General features: G+C 34.7%; 1 pseudogene; it reads right to left on the reverse strand.

Moving 5' to 3' along the window:
* Positions 1-15,111: 15,111 nt before the first annotated feature.
* LOC149177135 (uncharacterized) lies at positions 15,112-15,689 on the reverse strand (annotated as a pseudogene).
* Between the last annotated feature and the right edge of the window lie 10,571 nt (positions 15,690-26,260).

The following is a 26,260-nucleotide window of genomic DNA, read 5'->3' on the forward strand; positions in this document are numbered from 1 at the left end:
ACCCCCAGTTAGATACAAGGTGAGAAGATGCAAAGATCTCAATTGCAATAATTTTCAATATTCGAGAACAAATACTGTTGTATGAGCGAAATATCTTCTTGGGTGTGAAAGTCCATTGCAAAGAAGCGATCCATCCAAGATGAATCTTTGTTCTTGCGGGAGGTTTGTTTCTGAAGCATCTGTGTGAAGAATGAGTGGTTTTATGACAATGTTCACATGGATGAATACCAAAACAATGATCTTTCATATGGTGAACTCGTTCATTATGTTGGCATTTAACATTTTGTTGTGGTTGCTGTGGAAGAAGAACGAAAGTTGAAGATGATATGTCATAAAGAAATCCAGCACTCTGAAACTGGATGGGCTTTAAGTAATCTGGAATATGAAAGGACACATCATTGTCATATCCCAGACCAGTTCTGCTCTTGTTGTGAACAAGCTCTTCCCAAGGTCTGGTGATTTGCTTGGGAAGTGCAGGCTGAATTTCTGGTTCTGCATGCAATTCTGCTGCTTTGTTGGGGACTAGATTTCAATCAACTTGCTGCTTATGGGAGTGTATTTCAATGTTATGAACATAAACAGGTTCAAAATGATGACTCCACTGTTGTAATTCTTTTCACTGAAGATGAGATTCTAGTTACAAAAATTCAATCTTGTCCTGTGCATTTTGCAGAGAGCTTTGAATATCTGTGAGAGTGTCTTTGTTGACTTTCATGGTACCAGACTTAGCAGTGAAGAGTATGAGTGTATCTAGAACCTTTAATAACTCAGTAATTCCAACCATTTAGTTAACAACTCACCTTCAACAAATGGGAAAAATGTTAAGAAACCAAATGTACAATGTTGTTGCAAATCCGCATCAGAACAATACGCCAATCAACAATAGTTTCCAACCACCAATTGTTGCACTACAAAATGATAATGCTTAGAGAAATAAAATGGGAAAGTGGTGATGAATCTTCTAAGGATTGTTCTTCAATAATAGACTCAAGCTACAAAAGGGCTTATCAGATTGATAGTTTTAATAGGAAATACTATCTCCAAAAATATGAGTGTCCTTCACCTATGAGCAACTCAACTATGAATATGATGTTAAGGACAACTTTAACATGCCATTCTACCAAGGATTGCTAGGGCCTTTTCTCCACTTGAATAACCTTTCCCTCTAAGTTCAGTCGACACTGCAACTCTTATGTGTGTTGGCAACTCCATTGTTTGACCCAGCTTAACGATATCAGAACCATGAAATGTTCTTGCCTAAGTATTATACAACACAACAAATTTTGACATGAACTAAGTCATACCAATATTATAATGGATTCAACCAAGAACGATTCCAAGCATACGAGCAGGTGTCATTGTAGTGGAAAAGAAAACTCACAATAGACAGTATGGAAACTGCGTAGAGGATCTTCAGCGACAGGTCCAAAAAAATACAAAACCATTCAAGATTCTAGATCATACGCTGCTCATAAAAAAACGACCACCAGAGCTGACCATGCTGCTCCAAATCTCATATGTGCAGTGGAGAATTCTGTGAAGCATCTTGAACCATTTGACACGACGCTGGTAGAGTACACAAGCTATGCCAACACACATCAACAATACCTGGTCACTACGTGCTGTATTGGGAACTTGGTTTCAACAACTACAACAAAGAAGTTGTAGTCTCAATTCCCGCATCTGTGTTTGAAGATTGTTGTTTGGCTGTGGAATAATCGTTGAATTCTGTGTATCACCAGGGTAGAGTGGCAGATAAATCCATTGAAGAGGGAATTTATGGATTATGCTCTTAGCCGAGGGGCATCCATCAATCAATACAAAGTGCCCCGATGCATGAAGTGTAGTCCAGTTGTGGCCAGTGTTGTATTTCTGATTCCTTCAAACCCAAAATCACAAGTGTTGTTGTAGACGAACTTGAGTTGAAGTTGGATTTTTTCAAGGGAAAGAGATTGGCAGGGACAACTCTACCTATGCCCGAAACCTACTGTGGATTTGTCCTGGAAAAGAAGAATTCCAAAAGGGAAACGATTTCTACTAAAGGCTTAACCTCAGGAAAAGTGGGGTTGGATACTTGGAATGCAACTGCATCTTTTCAGAATATAAATTACTGGAATCATAACACCATCCCATCGGAAAGTGACACATTTAATTGTTGTTTCCACTGGTTTGTGTTGCAAATTCTATTCACAAAGCTATTACCGCAGCTGAGGTTGCTACCGAGAATTGTGAAAATGGAACAAAAAATGTAGGTGATGCATGCGGGCAAAAGAGGAAATCCAATAAAAGATGTTGATATTGATGAATGTGCATTGCAATTTCAAAACAATTTTTTTTCAGTCAATTCATCTTTCCTTCTCGAAGGGATCAAAAACCATTTTGATTACTTAGTTGTATTTAAGGCCCAATATTTTACTGTGTGTAGGAGCCACCATTCAACCAACGCCAAAAATATGGACGAACACAACTCCACAACAACAGGTGATCAGGTGAACGGGTCGGCTCGCTGAGTAAGCGCCGAGTTTCTTAGAATCTCTGCAGAAATTATGCCACCCAACGTGTAACTTCTAGGAATTTATTTTGTTCATAAGAAACCTTGTTGAAACTATTGATGAGAAGAGAGAGTCAGAACTGATAGGCTTAGGATGAGGAATGTTTTGTTTTTATTGAGGAGAGGCATTGCATTTCCAGAGGCTTCTGAAAACCTCATTATGGCAGAGGGGTTACAATACAAAAAATTTGGGACAGAATATGGTAGAAAACTACATGGAGGCACAAACTTGAACTGGCGTCACAATGCAAAAAACTAATTATGGGAGTTGGCTCTGATACCATGTTAAAATCACATGGAATGGGAACAACGAATATGAAAGATAAACATTGAATTGCATATATAATTGGCATGATATACATTTATAGTACATTGATGTGACCCTTGGATTCATATCCAAAGTGGTCTCTTGTACTCCGGTGATTGTTCACATTCCACACCAACCCATAGAGGACTAGGTGTCCAACAAAATGGACCCAACAAAGGTATTAAATGTTTTTAAGAAAAAAATCAAATCAAGTTTGGTACATAGTTACATATATTAAAATCCTTATATATAATACATGTGTTATATTAAAATTAATATATATTATATATGTATTATTTAAAATTAACATATATTATATATGCATTATTTAAAATTAAAATATATATGTATTTATTTATTAAAACATATAATTGAGATTAAATAATAATATATATGTATTTATTTATTAAAAAATATAATTTATATATAATCTCATTTGAAATTTAAATTTATATATTATATATTATTGAGATTTTATAGAATATTATATTGTCTAAGTTGTTTAAAAAATTATTTGAAATCTATATCAAAATGGAAATTTGGCATTTATAATGGAATTTTATTTTAAATTTGAAATTGAAAAAATATATACATTTCAGATTGTCTTTCATTTAAACTCAAAATTTTTATTTCTAATAATTGGATGAAGAAATTGTGCAGACATCAATTTAGCATGGGAGGAGCATTAAAATTTTATGGCATATTTTTTTAGAAATGAAAGCATTCAATATTTAAAAGGGAAAACCATATTAATTTTAATATTTTGGATTCTATATTGTGTTTTTGGAAAATACGTTCACGTTAAATATATAATTTATGACCTAATGTTTTACATAGTGGGGAAATTTTACTTGGTCTCACCTAAGGTAAAAATTGAATTTCATTAATAATGTACGTGAGATATTATGAAATGTAAGTTTATGGTTTAATTTCATTTATTATAGTGTTTTATGTTAGAGAGTTAATTTATATCTTTTCTTTTAATGCAAGAATATTATTCAAATGATTTTTAATGTGGAGAATTCTAGTGGGAATTCATTTAAATGATGAATATATGAATATGTATTATAGTTAATGAAAATAATTATCATTAATGTAATTTCATTTGGGAAGTTACAAGAACTAAACGGAAAACGAATTCCCAAAAATATAAAAGAAAATGTAGGAGTTTTTTTTAGGGGCTTTTTGGCAGGTGGGAGGATGGTAGCTTTGAAGAAGAAGACATACTAACTATTACAACCATCTTGTACATGCTACAAATCGTATCCTTCATTGTGACATGGTGATTTTATTAATAATATTATAATTTATTTCTTTTGTTTTCTTACATTGTGTTCTACTTAATTTCAATTTTATGCACTCATTCGTTTTTCCATAATGGTGCCTTAACTTGATTATGCATTGTTCTTTTGTGTAAGTTATTTTTTCATTACCTCAAAGATTCTCATTATGTCAACCCAAACATCACAGTTCGTCACACTTAATACTATTATCGGTCACAATCTGCAATGAGGGAAACTAGATATAGTGACAGATAATTTAATGGTGAGTGTCAAAATAAAGTGTCTACTATTGAAAACAACTAGAACTAATAGAGACTGAGTTACATAGAGAAGAAAAATCTAAAGCAAGTCATATCAAGTGATCAAGAATTGGAGGAGGTCAGTGGAATAGGGTCCTTTGCACTGGTATTGATAGGAGCAAAATGCTTGAGCTCACATTGAAGATGGTTTTCCATGTTAGATAGTCGAGCATCCAAGGCAGACAAACGTGAGCTTAGATGTCGCTGCACCCGCTTTATCTTGTTCGAGGATGAGATCATATCATTATGATATTTGTGTTTCTGTTTTAAGAATCTACCCAAAATATTTTTTAGCTGCCAATGGAGTGTGATAGATTTTAGACACTGGTTTCATCTTCCCATGGCATGAATAGGATCAGGAACTAAATTGGCTACTTCCCCCATAGTCTTATAGTTAGATTAAATCTGCTAGTCATTAGTGGTGAGGGTTTTAAGCTAGAAAATATCTTCGTGGATATTAGGAGTAGTAAAGTGAAAGAAGGCTACAAATTCTTATGCATAGACCTGAACACGCAACCGACCTTACTAGTCTCTGTCCCCAACACCTTTGTGGCTACACATGCATTGCCATGGAATTTTATACTAATAGAAAAAATGAGCAAGACAATTGATCCACATTGGACTTGAACTAATATATATTGAAATTAAGGAAACTAAAACAAAAGACGAGCTTGGAGGTACAAATGATTCAAGTGACCCAAGCCTACAAGAAAGGAAAGTACCATACACCAAAGAAACATACAACCACCTCCAAATAGAGACCCCCTCATGTCAGGATGTACTAGAGAGCCAATATTAGTGCACTTTGGGAGGAATTAAAAGGAAACCACAAAATTTAAACAAAAGTGCTCATAGCCATAACAAAAGACAACATGGGAGGAGAGATAATTATGTAAGAAGCTACCACTGTCTTGCTTCATTGGAGCTAAGAAACTCTGATACACTGAGTACAGGGTTGTGCTACCAATAGCTACTCCCTTTAGCCCTAGTTAATTTTGCAGCATCTTGTGGCATGAAATATTTCTATGCATCGATTCTAACTCTGCCCCCCCATCCAACTTCCCATGTGAATAGTTATTCCTTCAGGGATCAATGTCGAAATAATTTACATGTAACCCTAGGTCCTTATCACTTCAAATCTAGAGGCAAGTGACCTAGACTCAGGAAAAATATGAGGGTCACTCCATTGAATTACATATTTTTTCCTAAGTGTTGTCCAAAATTGCTAAAATTTTGAAACAATAATCCCACCATTAGTGGGGAGGGAGGCCCGACCCAACATAAATTCCAAATAACAAAGTGTTGGTTCAAAAGACAAATAAGCAGAGGGAGATTGTTCATCATATAGAATGAGGAGCTAAGTTTTCATGTGTTATGCATGGGGTAGGTTGTTAATGCCACCCCCCTCTTAAATGTTGTGGGAGGTGGTAGGGTGGTGGGAACTCCCCAACCTACATTGCCACATTGCTCGTCACCCCGATTGAGGGAATGTTAAATATAGATTATCAAAAAATCTTGGCATCATTGAGAATTAATAAAAGAAAATATTTTATAATATTACTACTTGTGTAAATAAATCTAGTAAAGTGCCACAACGAAAGCCCCACACACAAATCAAAATCAAACTAAATGATGCGGTAGAAATTTTATTCATGAAGGAGTTTGGAACTTTTCCCCTTCTTTCTTGGACCAACAAATGCATTACATTCCTATTTATACTTAGAGAAGGAAAGATCTAGAATTTCTCAAGATATAATTCATCTCCTCGATTTTTGGAGGAAGTTGAGAGAAAGCCTCTTTATTTTAGGAACCCACTTTCTAAATATATGGTTTCTATAATTATTCATAATATTAGGAACCTAATTTCTAAACATAATTTACTTCCATAACATATTTTTCTATAATTTTTACATAATCTAGAAATTCTAGAGACTTCCTAGACTTAGAAAATTAAATTTTGAAGCAACATGTGAGACACTCCTACATCAGAATCCTAGGGTATAAAAAGTTCATGGAATCATGTCCATGAGTCTTCATCCTTGTTGCATTTTACTTGGACCCCATACTTTATCTTGTTGTTGTCCACATGACTCGCTTACATAAATCCTTTCAACCATCTATATTTTATTCTCGACTGTCTTCTTTACCTCATTGTACCTCCACCTAGGGATCTTCATCATAAGCTTCCATAACACATCCAACTCATTATCCTATTTTTTCCTTGTTGGTTTATACTACTATCTTATATTTTTTGCTTCATTCTCACATAAAAACCCATCATGGTCATTTTCATGGCTTCATCCTCTGTATCCTTTGTCAATTGCTTCATCATGTTATCTTGTTCATCTACTGCATTTGCCCTTATGGTATAATTTTCATCCATATTTAGTTTTTTATCCACTCTTCCAAAAGCTTTAATTCTTCATCATAATCAATTAGCACTACATCTAAGTGTTGTCCTTATGCTTCAACATCTACATTCTCTTTCTTTGTCACAAAGTTGCTACCTTTCATTCCATATGTTGATATCTTCTTACTTCTGGCCATTCACTTTTGCCTACTTGATACAATTCTACATTTTTCTTTTCCTTTATGATAGACTTAGTGGTTTTCCATCTTCATAACCTGCATAACTTTCATACACACACAAATCCTTAGTTTCAAAATCATGAGACTCCTTGGTATTTGTTGATGCCTCTAGCATCTCTTCCTTATGTTGGTCTAAATCCTCCCAACACTCCACAAGACGTTCATTTAGTATCTTGTCTTATTTGTTATCTTCTTTGAGCATTCCCCCCTGCTATGTTTCAAAAATTAGAACTCCATCCCTTTTCATGGATTTCTATCCACATGCTGCTCTAACAATTTTTTTCGTTGTTTTAGCTTGGACATTCAACCTTTGTAGAAATTGACTTGCATAAAATTTCTTAGTAGGCCATTTAACTCTTTTCCGAAGCTTCCAACCACAACTATGGTTTCTTCTTTATTCTTCCTCTTGTACCAACTCCATCAGAACAATAAGTCTCTCCTTCAAATAATCTATTTCATTGTACAATTTCTTCATCACTCATGTTCTTCTTACCAACTACCTTGACACCTTATCTCATCTTGTTGCTACCTATATGTCATGCAAGAACACACCCTTTGTTATCCACATAATATCTTATCTACTTCAATATATTGTCCTTTTTATAGAGTAGCTCAAATTTCAAAATATTAGCTAGCTCTCATATCAAAATGGTAAGAACACAAGGAAGTTGTAATTCCACTTTTTCACACATAGTATGTAAAAGCCACTCTCATGGAAAATTCAACTCTCTACAATCTTGCAATTTTTTGGTTAAGTCATGTATATAGAGGAAACAATTTGGATTCTTAATAAACCTAAGATACAAAAAAGAAGAGAAAATAAGAAAAGAAATAAACTACATCACTGCCATAAGAACGCTACCTAAAGCATGCATCTAAACATTATGCAAGCTATTTATAATACACATCATTGATGTCTATTTGTTGCATGATTTTACTTAGAACAAAATCCAATTGAAATTGATCTATTCAAATAAACCCTAATTGAATTGATCTTTCTCTATTGAAATCGCTTTGCTTAAACAAACTCAAATTGAAAAACGCAACGATCAACTTGGGACCATGGAAAAACAAGAAAAACCAAATGAATGAAGCAAATCCACATGGGTGCTCCATTGGGGAGTAATACCATACCACATGTGTTCATATTGGGGTATATATATATTAAGGAAAAAATGGCATAATATATTGAGCATATAATAGGGTGTAAAGGGTTTTTGTATGTTGTGTATAAAAAATGGAGCTCAAAATTAATGAAAAAATATAAAGGGGTATAAAAAAAATGTTAATGAGAAAATGGATACCTACAATATCTAGTGAAAGTAGGGGTTTTTTTTTTTATATTGGGAAGGTGTATTGGGTTCGTATTAGTAGGGGATGTTATATAAAGTGATTTTTAGAGGTACTTTCCAATATGTAGTCAAGGGTATTTTAGTATGCCATGAATGCACGTGGTATGTTAGAGGCTCATTGAGTGAAGCTCCCGTGCGAATCCAAAGGAATACAAAATTTTCAATCTCAAGCTTAATTCAAAGTTTTGTATAGATATCTTTATCTTGGCTTTGAATCCATGCTTTTGAAGACCATGATGTTTTTCTTCATGATCACCTTCTTTATCTTCGAGCAACAAGTTACTGAATGTTATGGCGATTGGTAAATGGATTTAATTGAATGGACTAGTGGAACTAACACATGATTTGGTATAGAGGTGAGGGACAAAAGATGGCCCAGACACTTGGTGTGTGATAAATGATATTTAATGTGAGGGGAAGGGAGGAAAATAATATATTAATGGATGACATGGTGAGGTGATGGCCTGATGGACACAATTTATAGGAAATCTGAGTTTGCATTTACATTCGGTGGTTTTGGTGTATAGAGTTACCACTGAGATGGTCATTTTCCTCTAGCTTGTGTGACAACCAATCTCTAATCACTTAGATATATTGGTCTGGAAAACTATTCTAGCATGTATATATTTCAAGAAAAATAATCATAGATCTCTATGAGAGTCAATTTTGTGAAGCCTCGATACCATGTGTGTTCAACATGATTCAATCTGATGATGCTATGAGATTACTATTTTTTGGTGAAAATGGATTTGTGCTCTTTTATGAAGGTTTTGGTGGAAGGTTTGGTGTTGAGAACCCCTGTGGCCTCCAAAACCACCAGAGAAAGAATTAATTCTTCAATATTTCCTCATTTTGCGAGATTAAATTCGATAAATTCTCAATCTAGATAGTGGTGATTCTTCTCATTTCTATCGACACTCCTACCCTTGATTTCAAGAATTTTGTGACGATATTTCATTTGGAGCATTCCAAGTTGATGAATGTTTCCAAGAATTCTTTCCTCAGGGTTTCAAATCCACATTTAGAGATTACAATTTACAAATCCCTCCAAGTTCTGGACTATATTATGAACATAGGAAAGGTTTTGGGTAAATTCTCAGTTCCTCTGAACCTAGAGGGAGACCGTTAAGAGGTTGGTTGTGTTCCATAATGAGTAGGTGTATATTGGGAAAAACTTAGCCAAAGATTCAAAATCGGGTCCTCATCTTCACATGAATGTGAGGGAAGAGCCCGACCCAAGGTTTATTTTCTTGTTTGACAATGAGTCAGAGTGCAGTCTGCAAGTCCTACAAATTCAGGACAATATTTGTCAACCAATTTTTAGCTGCAATTTAGCTGTGAAAAGAATTCTAGATCATGGTTGGTGATTTAACTCTTAGCTCTCACCTCATTTATTCATTCATATATATATATCATTTTTTTTGTTAAACTAAACCCTAAGATACTACAACCTGGGGCTGATACGCGATCTCATCCCTTCGAAACTCATGTCACCCTAGTAGGATAAACAATGCCACTAAATGAACCCTGGTTGACGGTTCACTTTGATTTCACTCTATCAACTTCACTAGTGAAATCAAAATAAACAAATGAATTTCACCTACTATCTTTCTATTGAAACCTATTCCATACTTGGGGTAGACCACAACTAGAATGGAACCATTATGGATGGATTGACACAATAGACCTCAACCTTAGTGATGGATCACTTCCCACCTCAAAAGAAAATCAAAATCAACATGTTGTGATTTCCCTTTAAAACTCATGAAATCGAGGTGGGGCCTACGACATATATTTTGAAACCTTTGTGGGTGACCTAACACTCCATAAATATAATGATGAAAAAGTAGCCTATTGACATTGCTCTGTATTTTACTTTTCATCTTCCTGAAAAATATGGGTTCAATTCCATTTACAATATGACTAAGTTCTCTTTTATTCGTACATTTTTTGTAAATATTTTCTTATTGCCCTAAATTATAGATCCACAAGGTTGTGCAAAGTGCCATTCTCTTAAATGGAGAAATGCAAGATTCTGATAAATGGGAGCCTTCTATTTCCACTAGTTAGAGATAAAATATTAAGGCACAATAAAAAATATCAAAATGCAAAAGTCTGATGATGGGAATATTCTATTTATGCTATTTGGATATTAAATACATATAGTTCTTTATAATTTGTGTTATTGAATCTGTATAATTTGAGATGCATGGAACATGATAGGAAAAAGCACTCAAATACACCTTTGTTTTGGGGACAGAATGTACTATTTCATTTTGAAAATAATTAATACAATTTATAAAGTTTGTTATTATGTGAATGTGCATTTTCATATTTGACTATATTATCTATTTGATGTTGTCATAATGTGATATTTTCTACCTGCCATATAGTTTTAGGAATTTAATTTATTTAATAGAAATAAATTTGATTGAAAATAAAATGTAGAGATAATATATTGTTGTCAATTGAAATGTATTTTTTTTAATCTTTTCATTATGGAAGGGCTATATGAAAATATGCCCTTATGTTGAAGGTGCTGGAAATCCAGCAACCAAGGGGGTATCCCTGGTATGAAGTCCCAATTAGACCTCACACCCTTTGGAGTAGGAGGGCCAACCAGAAATATGATTGGTTGCCATGATCCTTAGTAATTTTATTTGGCTACAATTATCAACATAAGAGATTATACAAATGATATTTGAAACAAGGAAGTAAGCCAACACTGTGAGGCATATAATTGCAATGCATATATGGTACTTTCGCAGGAGGGAAAAGAGAGAGTGGGTCTCTAGAAGAAAAGCAATAGTACTAACTTAAAAGAGGCACATAAGAGCATGAAAGAATAATTGATTAACTTGAAAATTAGTTCACAAGATAACATTGATAATAAAAGCAAGTAAAAATGCACATTCAATAATATGCATACCAAAACCAATGAAATAGTTCATCTTCATTTGTATGTGTTAACATAAACAAACACCACAAACAATGAAAGAATAGTCTCACAATCATTCACAACATATGCATGAAAGTGTGTCATATATGAGAGCTTCATATATTAAGTGAAAATCTCAAAATACACAATTAAAATGCTTACACACAAGCCCCAATAGTGGAACATTAAGTCGCTACTTTCTCCTCCAAAGAAAGACCTCTCCTATGCCAAACTAGATAAGCCAAGGTGAAAAGTCTCAAGTCCAAAAGTCCATTCTCTTGATTTATGAGGGTATATTTATAACAAATGAGGTGACTCTCCCCCTCCCATGTGACTCTTGACCTCCCTCATGACTCTTGAGCTTCTATTATGTCTTTTCTAATTCCTGTATGATATTTGAGCTTATACATGACTTTAGAACTTTCTAGTCACTCTTCACATTCCATGTGGGACCCTTGGTCTTCCACACATCATTTGTATCGATTATTATTTGCTTATATTGAGATGTTGTCAGATTTCTGATGTTGTCAGATTTCTACCAGAATTGTTAAGATTTGGATTCCCCCCTTGCTTATGTATTGTCATGGTGATGTTCTCATTATGTACTACTGGTTTTTATAGTAGATTTATTTCATTTCCAATTATTTTCTTTCATGCATTGTTCTTTTAGTTTTGTATGAGAGAAATAGAGTGAAATAAGAAACTTTTCCATGAAAAAAATTCATGTAGTATTTGTCTTTATTTGACCATTGTGTTTGTATTTGAGTGAAAGACTACAAACTCTCATTTTTCATGTAGGGCAATAGGAGAAACTCTTACTCTATTATTTGGGCATAAGGCACTAGTATGAATTTTCTTATATTTTATTAATTATTTATCTCATATAAATTATCCTCCTTCCTTTGTTTTGTAGGTACTTTCATTCTCATATATATATTTTAAATATTAACTAGGGTTGCAGTCATATACACGAAACAAAATCATCCAACTACTGCTCAACTTTAGCCCACCAAGCGCTTGGTTGCTTGGTGTGTGATTTATTTTTGCGTTGCATTTGATTTCAAAGAATTTGTATTTCTACATTTCAAATATAGTATAAGTATGGGATAAATTAATATAAATCCTTAAACCCCCAAACATAGAGTATTAAATTGAAAATAGGTATTTTAGGAGACCTTAGATTTAACATATTGGTGATCAAAGACAATTTGTAATAAGTTTTGAACCCTGAATTCATGGTTGTCATAAAACTTTCAGATATGATCTAGAAACCAACCTATAAGAAACTTGAAACTTACCCTTTTTGGTTGGCCTTTCAACTATTAAACCCTCATAGTTTCTTTACCCAAATCCTAGAACACCTAGTCAACATTTTCCATCATTGATGGTGAAAACTTACAATCAAGAAAAAAACTACTTTTTTTACTATTTGCTTCAAACAAAAGACCTTAATCCACTTTGTGAAATGTTCATCAATATTTGACACATTTCCATATGTGGTTTTCACTCCAAAGTTCCCTAAGGGAAAACATATTGGCCACAATTATTCTGGTGAACAAATATTTCAACTAATTCAAATCACACTAAGGTTAAGATAACATACAGGCATTTCAACCATGAATAATACATGGAAATGAATTTAGAGATACACATCACAAAAAATTGCTTATATCTATCCATCAAGAGCACAGATGAAAGGGTAATAATATCTAGGAATATTCACTCTCATATTTAGGAAGGTACAAGAACTATCAATAATATATGCTATTATTCAATAACATCATTCAAAATTAATCTTCCATTTTTATATTCATTTATTTTCAAATTTATTTCATTAAATCTAGTAAATATTGTGGCTTAAAATGATATATACCTCAATCCATATTATCCTAGTCGGCTTAGAATGATCTATTACTATTGCAATTCAGGGGAAAAATTTAGAAAGGAAACTTTTGGATTGATAATCATCTTGGAGTCTTCAATCACCTTGATTGAACATGCACCTATATCTTGGGCAATGTTGACTCCTTGCCGCATGCATCTACTTTTTCTTTAGCATTTGAAGAAATACCTAGTCCCCAGGAAAAAAAAATTTCAATCATCCCTCCAAGGTCAATGGTAACCTCACACCTACCACCCCAAGCAAAGTGCATTTTATAGCTCAATAGGGAAGAGAATGTAACGTGCATAATGATGACATCAAGAAGAACAAAATGCATTATAGTGTTTCATAATGAAGAAAAAGGGGAGAGGGGTCTTTTGAACCATGTTAGATTTTGTATTATTGGGAGCCTTGGGAGGTCAGGGGACCAGATACCACCATGAAGAAATGAAGATAGTGAAGGAAATCAGATTCACTGCTAACTTCCTCAAGTCTGGGTTCAACTTCCATAGAAATATTAGGCGACATGTCACTTCACTGATGGTCACAGAGATTAAATGGTTTAAACATCTGAAGCTAGGAGTAGTGGTGAGCTTGAGTATCCTGAAGCAAATATCATACAAGAACTTATTTTCAAGAACTGTACACTCATATGCGTTTTCCACCACCTGATGAACAAAGAGCATAGCATTTTAGGGTTGCACTACTATATCTAAGACTTTTGGAGAAGGGAGGACAGAGAATGTGAGCATCATCCTATCTGGGTATTCTTCTCTAATCTTGGATATGAGCATTGTACCCATTCCAGACTCTGTTCCAACCCCCATGGAATGGTATACTTGAAAACCTTAGAGATGATTTCAATTCTCTGCCTCTTTCCTAGCAAAATCCAACACATAATCGATAAGTTTAGCCCCTTTAATGTAATGGCCCTTGGCCCAGTTGTTACCAACCCTAGATTGGCCAAAAACAAGGTTGTCAGGCCTGAAATTATGACCATAAGGGCTTGATCTAACGTTGTCCATGGTTCCAAGCTCAAGGTTCATGAGAACAACCCGTGGAACAAACCTCCCACTTCACCCTCTAAAACTCAAGATTAGTGGTTCCCTGATAACTCCTAGTGGGATCAATCCCATTTTCATCACACACCACGTCCTAGAACTTGGCACTAATATGGTTGGTTGAATGTGCAAAATCTCCCTCATGTGTTTAGCTCAAACACAACAAAAGAAAGATCAAGGTGATGATGTGACGAATACAAAGAATATCAACAATATAATTGAAGCAGATCTATTATAGTTTCATTTTTAGGTATGACGTAATTCACGTGGTGTTGTCTACTAAGTTTGTGATACATTTAATTTCTTTTCCACAACAAACACTCTTATGTTCTCATTATATGTTGTATTCATCCGGCGTTTTTCCTCTTAATATTTAATAAACTATTTACAATACATTAAATTTCTCGAGGCATCACTGAGTTGGTTTCTTAACCCATAGCACCATAATTTCTTTTTTAGTCCATAACACAATAATTTCTCTTTTAGTCCATAATGCCATAAGCTAGAAACAAGCAGATGATGTAATGGGGAATGATTAGCAATAGGCGAAGGTTGTAATAGAGGATGTAACAAGGCATGATAGAGTGTCTTCAAGTCTTCCAAGACATGTTTTTCCATGGGTTGTGTAGGGTCAATAGCTCTCTTTTAGTCAATGAATAAATTATTTCTGTCTGTCAGCTTGTATTTACATTGATAGTCAGCATCACAACTTAGAGTTGATCATCTAATGGAAAGGTAGATATATTTGTCAAACTCCTGCAATTGTCCATTTTTTTATTCCTTTGACATTATATAAGAAATAAATCCCTCCCATGACTCATACAACAATACAAATTTTGACCTACATTTCTATGCTCTTTCACAACAAATGCCAGAAAACAATGTAGGAAATCTTGATCCCAATGATTGATTTCCATGATCATGAGATTCTCTAACAAGATCCATCTTGAAATGAAATCCCTAGAGAGGCATCCAGTTAACCAAGAATGGTTAGATTCAGTATGAACCATGTGAATGCTAGAAGGTTGTTGCCTAGAATGGGCAGAGTGAGGACGAAGAATGTGACCCTCAGAGAAGAATAAGTTTCTAGCTTCAAAATCATGGCCAACTGTAAACTCATCATACATTATATTAATGTTCATTATTTCTCCTCTGTTTTAACCAGTTATTCTTCTTTCCTCCTCTAGGAACTGCTCAAGTGAAGGATTGATGTTTCTATGGCAATCATGGTCATTAGAATCTCTGCACCAGCTCCTGAGTTTCTTGGGCCTTCCATTCTGCCTACTCCTAGGCGCCTCAAATTCTTTGGAGGGAATTTATTGCCTATGAAAAACAACTCTTGAAGATACCACAACATCAGTTTTAAGACCCATCAAGCTTCCTAGGGTGATTCGCTTATCATAGATGATGGAACTCGTTGAATGCATTACAAAAGTGCAAATAGTTTGGGAATGTATGAAATCTGCATCTAAGTTGAAAACAAGGGAAAAGGATAATGTACACTAAATGTTTCCCTCAGGGACATCACCAATGGGAGGAAGGAATAATAATCAATATCAAAAGAACATGATTTGGGTGATGAAATAATGGTGATCAATGATATAATTATTTATTAGGGCACTTATTAGAGTCATGGTTTCAGAAATGATGAGGAAGTTTGAAAATAGTTTGTTTTCCTTACAAAATTTTACTATCTATTTGTGTTGTTATTTATTCTATGATCCTAAATCTTCTCATTGGTTTAGAGTTATTAATAAGAAAGAAAATTAGGTAACTAAGAATTGCTTACAAAACATTCTTTACCTTTCTTTTCAAAAGATACTTATGACTTTAGTGGAATAATTTTGGTTTCTACTTTTGGCAGCATGTACTTTATATTGATATTGATATTCATCATGGAAATAGAGTTGAAGAATCCTCCTACACTATAGGTTGTGTGATTATTATATATTTTCACAAATTTGGGGATTAATTTCTAGGCACAGGTCATATTAAAGATGTAGGATATGGGAAAGGGAATTAATATTCCTGGAATGTCCCTTTGAATGATGGACTTAAAAATGAGAGCTACAATAACCTTTTTAGGCCCATTATCCAGAAGGTAATGGAATTCTATCAGCCAGAAGCAGTTGCTCTACAATGTAAAGTAGACTCACTCCCAGGGGACAGGTTAGGGTGCTTCAATTTGTCAGTCAAGGGACATGTAGATTGTGTTCACTTTGTTCTGTTGTTTAATGTACCACTTATTCTAGTTGGTGATGGTGGTTACCCTATTCGTAATGTGATTTGTTGCTGGTGCTATGAGGTCATTATTTTTAAAGGACTTTCAGATAGTCAAATGCTTCTTAATTGTTCCAACTATTTAATTGGTACAAACTTTGCTAAAATGAGTGTTTTGGTTTGTTTGTTGCAAATTGTTGTTGTTGTAGGTGTTAAACCCCAAGATAAACTTATAATGAGTATTATGAATATTTTGGGCTAATATACACCTTCTATATAGCCCCTGACAATGTGGAGAACCCAAAACCACCAAAAAAATGGAGAAAATTAGGTAGATGCTTCTACATATTTAAATTTTAATGGAGTTGGAGTGCATCTTCATAATGCTATTTTTGTACTATTTGGCTTTGGATTTGTTGTGATTTTTTATTGTATTCTTTGATCATTGAAGAGAACCTTCTGCATTTGTCCTACATGAATAAGATACTGAATTTTCTCTGAAAAATTTGGAAAATTCTTGTGTTGTATTCAATGCAAATTAGATTAATTTTTGGCATTCATGATTGGCTTAAATTGGGAGCATTTTAAAATGTGATGTTAAGCTAGAGAATTAATGGTATATTTCCTAGGAGAGCACTTTGGTGGAGTCTGAACTTGGTAGAATATCTTGGAATCAACTAGATTTTTTGATCTTTTGGTCTATGTCCATATAGAGTGACTGAGGTGAAAACTGAGCTTGTTATGATCTTTGAATTTTTTTGACCATTGTTTTATTGTTGATTTTTTTTCTATACATCTCGTTATTGGATTCTTCTTAAAGGTTAACAATTTTCCATTTAGTCTTTAGGAAACATTCAAAGTTTATCCTTGATAAAATTCAAGTTACTCAGAATTAACAAATAATCATCCTTAGTATCTTTAAAGCTATGTAGCTTCCAAGAAATCAATGGACAATGCCTTTGGTGTATATGCTTAAATTTTTTTCCTAATGTATAAAATTTGACATATGGGATAATATAATCATTAAGATTCATATTCCTTATTTTATAATTGATTTGCATATTGTGGTTCTTTTTTACAAACATGTTGTTGGAACAACTAAGTAAAATACAACATACATGTAGTCTATCCTGGCATAAAAAGGGACCCTAATATAGAATTTAATGATGAGGTGAGTATATGCTTTTAAGAAATGCAAAAACAAATTTTGCTCTCTTAATTTTATGTGGTGGTGTGATACTTTTCTACAAATTATTTAGAGGCCACATTTTTATTAGGGAACTTATTATTTATTAGAGTTAGTCCATCAACAAATGAACTTGAACATGGTAATGTAGACATAAGGCATAAAAAACCTGGCCTTTTGGTGCAGTACATGAAGGATATCCATGCACCTTCTAAGATATGAGTGGACCTGGGAGGAGACAATAACTTTCTACACAGTTGATTTGTTATTATTAAATCAGGAGAGGGACATCTTATCCTAATCATTCATTTTTTTAATAATCGTTAGTCGATGGTTATTCGAAAGTTAAAATTGTAAGCAACTGTCAGATATCCGATGGCGATATGATGGAACCAACCGTTGGATCCATAAAACATTAATCACGTCGAACTACTAGTCATGATCGGATATCTAACGGTTGCCCGACGGAACCAATCATTGGATCCATAAAACATTCATCGCATCGAATTGCTAGCCACCATTGGATATCCGACAGCTATCTGATGGGACCAACCGTTGGATTTTTACCCCATTCGACAACATTAACGTTGAAATCTGATGCCTTCTTACTCAGATATCTGACGGTTAAGCGTCAAAGCATTTTGGTAATCACGTCAGTTATCTAATTCCTAATGTACGATGGAATGATGGAGAAAGCGTTGAATATCTGATGTTCAAGCGTTGGATGATGGAACTTTTTTTTTCCATTTTTGGCGTTAGGTATTCGATGTCTCTGTTGTCGAATATCTGATGGATATTAAAAATTCACCTATTCGGCACAATGCCACTGACAAAAATTATGACCCTAATGTGTCAGATCATCGACAACCATGAGTCGAATAACCAACATACGTCATATTTTCACCCCATTTGTTCTAGTGAAGGATAAGAAGAGGAGTCCCTATATTCGAGAATCCAAATCCTCTAAAAGTGAAGTTAGTCATTCCTCGAATGAGAACAAATATAATGAGAGCCTAAAAGAATTCATGCTTATGGATTTAGACAATCTCAAAGTTAAAGCCATTAATTTTTATGAAGATAAGGTAGAAGACGTTGAAGTAGATCTGGAAGAGAGCTGGTAAGTGCACTTGAAGAAATAGAAAGGATAAGAAAGAAAAATAAAACCTAGAAGGAGTTGTTGATCAAAGAAAAGTTTGAAGTTGTTGCACCATTGCTTTTGTGAATTGAAGAAGGTAAGAAGATTCAAGAATTTTTAAATTAGTAGTTGAATGAAAAGAATTAAGCTTGTGAAATGTTAGATGGTGAAATTATTTTACCAAGAAAAGAATTAGATAAGGAAAAAACCTAGCTGAGCTTCAATAAAAAAATTAGAAAAGGGACTAATAATTTAAATGGACTTTTGGAAGCACTTAGAGTCTCCAAATATCGAAGTGGTCTAGGATTTGAGGCTAAATCTAGTGCAATAGAAGAATCAAAGGATAAGAAATCAATCACCTTTGTGCTAGTAGAAAAAGGAGAGGTTGTGCAACAACAAAAAGGAAAAGACACCACGAAACCCAATAACTAGTCAATGAATGATCAACAAAAACATATTAAAGGGAAAAAAATCACACAATAATGTTGGTTAGGCAAATCAAAGAACTCAAAATTCAACCAAGCATAAAAGGAAGTTTTCTAGGTTATTGTTTTGCCTACACAAATTATGGCCACAAAGCAACAAATTGCAGAGTGAATTTATCGTACAAACAACTTTGAGCAAGAAGAAGAAATCAACATATTAGAAAAAGGAAAAGAAGACGCAAGTACAACAATCAATTTTCTCCTTTGAACAATCTTATGCAATGTTTTAAATTTTAAATTTTTGGCATAGAGCAACGGATTGCAGACTTAAGGAAAAGAGTCTTGAACCAATCATTGGGAAGTCAAGAGCCCAAGGTGTGGAGAGAAAAGAAGAAAATAGATCAATGTGATATTGCTTTGTATGCTCATAATGAAGGCAAACACTGCTATATAGATAGTGGTTGTTCTAGGCACATGTCAAGAGATAGAATTAAGTTCTCAATGTGGAAACCAGTTGAAAAGGGTAATGTATCCTTTGGTAACAATGCACCTGTTAAGATTGTTGGTAAATGAGTTGTGAGTATGTCAAATGGAAAAGGTAAAGCCAAGAATGCTTTATTTTTCAATGGGTTGAACCACAATCTGCTTAGTGTGTCTGAGATGTGTAATCAAGGATATGATTTGATTTTTAAAGCTAAAAATTTCCAAATCAAGTCTACAAGCACAGGTGAAATAGTAGCTTAAGTTGTGAGAATAGACAATAATGTTTATGTTCTAAAAGAGAAAACATAAAGGTGTTCAGATTGATGAAAGTTGGTTGTGGCATAGAGGACTTGTACATCTAAACTTTGATTAGATAGTCAAACTGGGCATGAATAATCTTGTCATGGATTTACCTAGGTTATCAAAACCAGAGAATACTATTTTCAAATATTGTCAATTGGGTAAGAAAACTAGAGTGCCATTCAAGTTAAAGGAGAGCTCATCATCCAAACCATTGCAGCCAATACATATGGACTTGTGTGGACCATCAAGAACCCAATCACCCACAAATAAATTATATTCTATGATTATCATTGATGATTAAAGAAGGATGACGTGGGTTTCTTTTCTTAGAGAGAAATTTGAAGCTTTTGAGAAGTTTAAAGATTTAAAATCTATGGCTAATAATGAAACTAATTGAAAAATAAAGAGCATAAGATATGATCATGGAGGTGAATTTACTTCAAAAGAGTTTGATAAATTTTGAAAAAATCATGGCATGTAAAGGAAATTCACTATAGTAGAAACTCCATAATAGAATGGTGTAGCTGAGAGAGCAAACATATATGCATAGTAGTTAACCAGAGCTATGATGGATGAAAGGAAAGTTCACCAAATATTTTGGGTTGAATCCATTCACACAGTAGTGGTGATACTCAACAAAGCTCATTTCAGGTCAAATAGTGACAAAAATACCTATGAGATTTAGTATGGAAAAACTACAATAGTCAAGCATTTTTGAGTTTTTGGTAGAAAGTGTTACATCAAGAGGAATGTGTTGAAATAAGGAATTATTGAGAAGGGGGGGTGAATTAGTAATTAAGAAACTTTTTTTTCTTTTTCTTATTATGCTTACAGTCCCTTCTTATGTTATTTAACTTGTGAGAGCTTAAATCTACTATTTATGATGTAAATTAAGCACCCACTTAATTATATCTATTTGTTTGTGAGCACTCACCCATAGGAGGCATTGACCCCCTTTGGTTAACAAGCATCAACTTTCCAAGAGGCACCAACCTCTTCAGTATGCAGGTACCAACCTCTTCAGTATGCAGGTACCAACCTTCTCTTTCTACTCCTCTACTATTTCATACAATTTTCAAACTGAAAATAGAGGCATACAATTATACAAGTAAAATACCAAACAATTGTTGTTCATAGATTTTACTTCGGCACTCGACCTTTTGTCCTCACTTGAATAAGATCTCCTCCTCCTCACAGCAACACTTCCTCTGCACTCTGCCTTCACTGTTAAGGGCTCCTCACTGACTACTCTCCAGCACTACCATTGCAATTCTTCACACAATCCTCTCACTTCTCTTGCCACTGTATTACACCGTGTCCTCTCAAGTGCTTCAACCTCTCTACTTCGATGCACACTCTCACAGCACTGCTCTCTTGCACATATGCTCACCTCCCTACTTTTTCTGTTGTTGGTGATGGTTTTATTCCACTGAGGCACTTTGCACAAGGGAGTCTCTCCACATTGTCCCGTAGCTACCAATCTATACTTAGGCATGGCTTTACTTACCATTCTTGTGTCTTCTAAATGGTTTCTTGTCACAAAACTCAAAATAGAGAGGGTCCTCGCAGTTCTTTGTAGTCTGACTGCACAAAGCTCATGTACTAAGAAATTAATTCTTAGATGGCTTTCACAGTCCTTTGAGAGTCCCATTCTTATTTATCATTCTACTGATCTTGACAGTCCACAGAGGTGACCGTTATGTTCTTACCTACCTCAACCATTTGTGCACATGAAGTAGTCAATTGCTTCCTTCAAGCACTCAAATTCATCTCTACTGTAAATGTTGTCCTTGGTTTCTTGTTATAGATTCTTCCACACGATTATCCATTTTCAATTACCAACTCTTTTGTGCCTTCATTAAATATCGCAACTGCCAACCCATACATTCTTTAAATCTCTGTACTTCCTTATCAGAGTAATCCCATATCACAACTTTCTCAGAGGTGTAGTGTTCCAATATTATAATCTTCTAATTGTTGAGCTCCTTATGCTTAGCCATCACGATGCTTCTCATCATATGACCACTAGCTATGACTTGTCGCTTAGCATTAAGGTGCTAAGCCTTCAGACTCTTGTCAGGGTCCATTATCCCTTTGCTAAATTCTCTGCGCCCTTGGTTTGTTGCGCTCTTACGACCATGTGCTAGCCCAATAGCGGAAGCCCTCTCTATCGAAACTTTTCAACACCCCAACTATTATAGAGTTCTGACATCTTCAATCCTCTGAGTATTGACTTCCGATATGACGTCATCACTCCACGTGGTGACTCTTTAATGGTGACATGTGTCACCCAGTTCTAGCCCATTAGCCTACTCAATATAATTAATTTTCCTGCCACATGTCATGTCGTACTACCACATCATACTGACGTTAGCTACCACTGTAGCTTATCGGAGCCAATCATATGCTGTCATGTGTCCAACTAGAGGAGAGAGAAGGGGACCCATCACCCTTGGTTTTGTGCCAAAATCCTTTGTTATTATTCTTTTATCATTCCTCGGTGCCTTTAAAGGCTTATGGACACTTACCAATATCACAACTTTATGTGTTTTACTCACTTGAAGAAGTTTCGATACTCCGATCTCCGGGGTTCCAATTTCCTCCAACCTCTGATACAACCCTCTTCGATGTACTGAACCTTTGATTGTTGATATCATTTATTATGCTGATACATTGACATCTCGATCTCCAATATTCGATGCGTCGACATGCCGATCTCTGATATCCCAAACTTCTTAGGACTTCAAGTCCCTGAACATCGACAAGCTATAAATTTTGAGCCAGGAGTCCATTTTTGTACTTTCGCATATTTTTGGTAATCTTATTCAGAGAAATTTCCAATGGAGAGGGTCCCATCTAGGCTTTGATTCCTTCAGCTGCGTGGAAGGTGACTGCAAAATTATATTCTCATTGACTCTTTGGCTAGTTGAACAACAGCTACCGTGATGATTCTCTACAAGAAGCGTGCAGTTACCATGGAATTCCATCTATCCCATCAGTATAATCTTCATTTTATGGCTTCTTTAGTAAGCCTTCTACTGTGATGATTTTCTACAAAGCACCTCAACAACCATGGGATTCCTTCCAAACACCCAATCATCATGTTGACCCTTGTCTGAAATTAATGCCAACACTTACACAACCACCTATACACCATCAGATGTCCAAAAATGATGATAAGCTTGATAAGTTTGATGCAAGGGATGATGAAGGTATTTTTCTTTGGTATTCTCAAAGTAGTAAAGGCTATAGATGCTACAATAATAATACTAAGAGGATTGTTGATTGTATTGATGTCAAAGTGGATGAATATGTTGAACTTGAAGTTAAACAACTAGTAAATTCCATGTCTAATGAACCAGTAAAAAATAATGAGGAGGAACATGAGCCACTTTCAGAAGAAGAAAATAAAGAGTCATACATCCCTCAAACGAAAGATCCTTCAAGGTATGTGAAAAAGTATCACCCAACTGATCAAATTGTTAGTGAATTAAATACAGGTGTTCAGAAAAGAAGGAAGCTACTTAATCCCCTTATGTAAGCACATGTAGCCCTGTTATCCCTCGATGAGCCAAAGGATGTTGCACAAGCTAGTCAAGATGAAGATTGGTTAAAATCTATGTATGAAAAATTGGACAAAATTGAGAAAAATCAAACATGAGAACTTGTTCCAAGACCAACAAACAAGAATATCATTGGCACAAAGTGGGTCTTCAAGAATAAATTAAATGACTGCTGATGGGGCCCATCAATAGGTACATTTTGAGGTTCATTATGTTATCCTCCAACCCTTAAAACTCTCATTTTCTCACATTATTTCACATTTTTAGCCATAATATGCTTAGTAGGAAGACTAAAGGGTTTTTGTTATATTGTATGGCCAAATGTGGTTAATAAGTAGGAAAACGAAGTATTTTTGGAGATATTTATCATGCAGGGGCTTGATGGAGACACCTATAGAGAATATAGGGGGCTTGTCCACCTCATTAACTCCCTAAATCGGCTTGAGATCACAGAATCCTCACCAACAACTCGAATTCACTAACATTCAAGGAACTCCAAGTGCATAACAAGGTTAAAGAGAACCAGATCCACAAATCTCGAGATTTTGGAGGGAGCATTCCTCCTTTCAAGGGAGTTTCCCCTCAATTACTTTTGTATAAATAAACCAGCTAAAAGGCTCATTAGGATTCAAATTTTGGTTGCAACTAGGAGTAGCTACTAAGAGCCTAGTGCTTGACATTGTTATTCTTATCTTTCATATGATGTATGTGACTATCATTTTCTGTTAATGAGGAGTTTACAGTTGATATTCATCTGAGTTAGTTTTCGAGGGTTGAAACCCTTGGGTTTGGTCCCAACCCATAGGCTTTAGTCCCTCTCTTGTATTTCCTTCTTGTTCTTGTTTAAAGCATTGCAATTATTTCCTTGTTTCAATAGATTTTATTTCATAAAGACTTGTAATCGCAGGCTTGCTTATCATCTCTCTTTTGGGAAGAGTGATTGGAAAGATCCACAATAACAACTCACAAATATTTGTTTACGATTTCTTCGAAATTGTTAAGTATGGGATTTCAATCTTTTTGCATGTTTAATATATGAAACTTAGGAGTTAGAAACATTGGTTTGGCAATTGGAATTGTGTTGTAGGTTAAAGTATAATTCAATAAAATTCAACTCATATTTTCCATGTTAATTTACTTTGCTACAATAATGATCATTTGATGCATGTATTCGACTAGCTGCAGGAACTGTGTTGATTTTTAGAGTTGGGAAAAATTTTCCACATCAACATGGAACTTTTCATCTTCCTCCTAGGCACCTCACCTTTCTTCCAAACTCCATCTTTGAAATCACTCTGTAAAGGTAAATGAAGGACACCATGGGCATCAACTTTGGTGCAAGATAAACCTCCGAGGGGTACTAGGCTTGGCTAAGGGGCTTCCACACCCTTCATTCAACTCCTTATACCTTCATCCACCTTCTTTTGCACTTAAGACACCATTTTTTTCCTCAGAAAGCTCTCAAACCCTCCTCTTGTAGCAAAACAGGGCCTCCTGTAGCAATATAGGACCTCCTGTAACAGACCTGTAGCATTTTTTTCTTCAACCTGTTTTGTTGCATACTTTGAATCTAGCATAATTAAGTTGAATAATGGCCCACAAACTGTGATTTGATGATTAGGGGAGATTCTAAAACCACTCCAACCTCATCCTTTCCTCACTGCAACCATCAGATAACAAAACAGAGTTAGAATTAATATTTTTCTTCATAAGTATGTTAAAGATTGGATTCCTCATTTTCAAGCAAGTGTGAGTAGACAAATGATGCATGCAAGTAGGTTATTGATTTGATTAAGTGTGCAAGTAGATTAGATTTAATTTTTATCAGTGAGAAGTAGTTTTAATTGTGATGGTGTGATATTTCATTTCTACAATTTTATATTAGTTTTCTTTTCTGCAAACGTAGAGAGAATTTGGATTTGGATTTGCTATTTACGTCTACACTGTAATTTAGTTTTATTTACGTCAGTGTGATATTTTCCTTTCTTGCAAGAAGTGAAAATTTCTTAGATAAACAATGTGCATGAAAACATCCTAATTTAATTTGACAATTTACTCACAAAATAAAGAATCCTAGCACAAATGGTGCACATACAAATCATCAGTTTACAAGCCCTGGTCGATAATTTATGCAATAATTTAAACTCAATTAAATTACCAAACATTTTGGCATCGTTGTCAGGGAGGTGTATATAAGATTTATTTTTAGGAATATTTTCATTATAAAAGATGATAAAAACATATTTATGCATAGGGAAAGAGATTCTAGGGGTTGGTTTATAAGTAGAGGTAGGAGTTCCATTAAAACATCACTACTTACCCCACCATGACCTCATAGTGCCACACCATCCACAAAAAATAATATTCCATCATTTGTAGGTAGGATTAGGCTTCCTAAGGTGCAAATATCTGAAATCCAACCAAAAGATTCAACAAATTATTCTACTGAAGTTGTAGTGGATGAACCTACATCCCCAACAGAAGGAGTTATCTTTCTATATTCAACTGGAGAACCATTTCTAGGACAAGAACTGGAAGTCCCTAGTGATGAAGAAGAAGAAACTTATTTTATTCCATTGATAGAAGAACCGGAAGATGAGCTAGAAAATCCAATTGAAGAACCCTACATTAGCTCTGAAGAATCTACAATAGCAGGGGAAGGAGAAGGAGAAGTACATAATCT

This window comes from Pinus tabuliformis, chromosome 4_1 (genome assembly GCF_031772625.1).
Source record: "Pinus tabuliformis cultivar Carrire ecotype Pingquan chromosome 4_1, CPIR1, whole genome shotgun sequence".
NCBI classification, from domain to species: Eukaryota; Viridiplantae; Streptophyta; class Pinopsida; order Pinales; family Pinaceae; genus Pinus; species Pinus tabuliformis.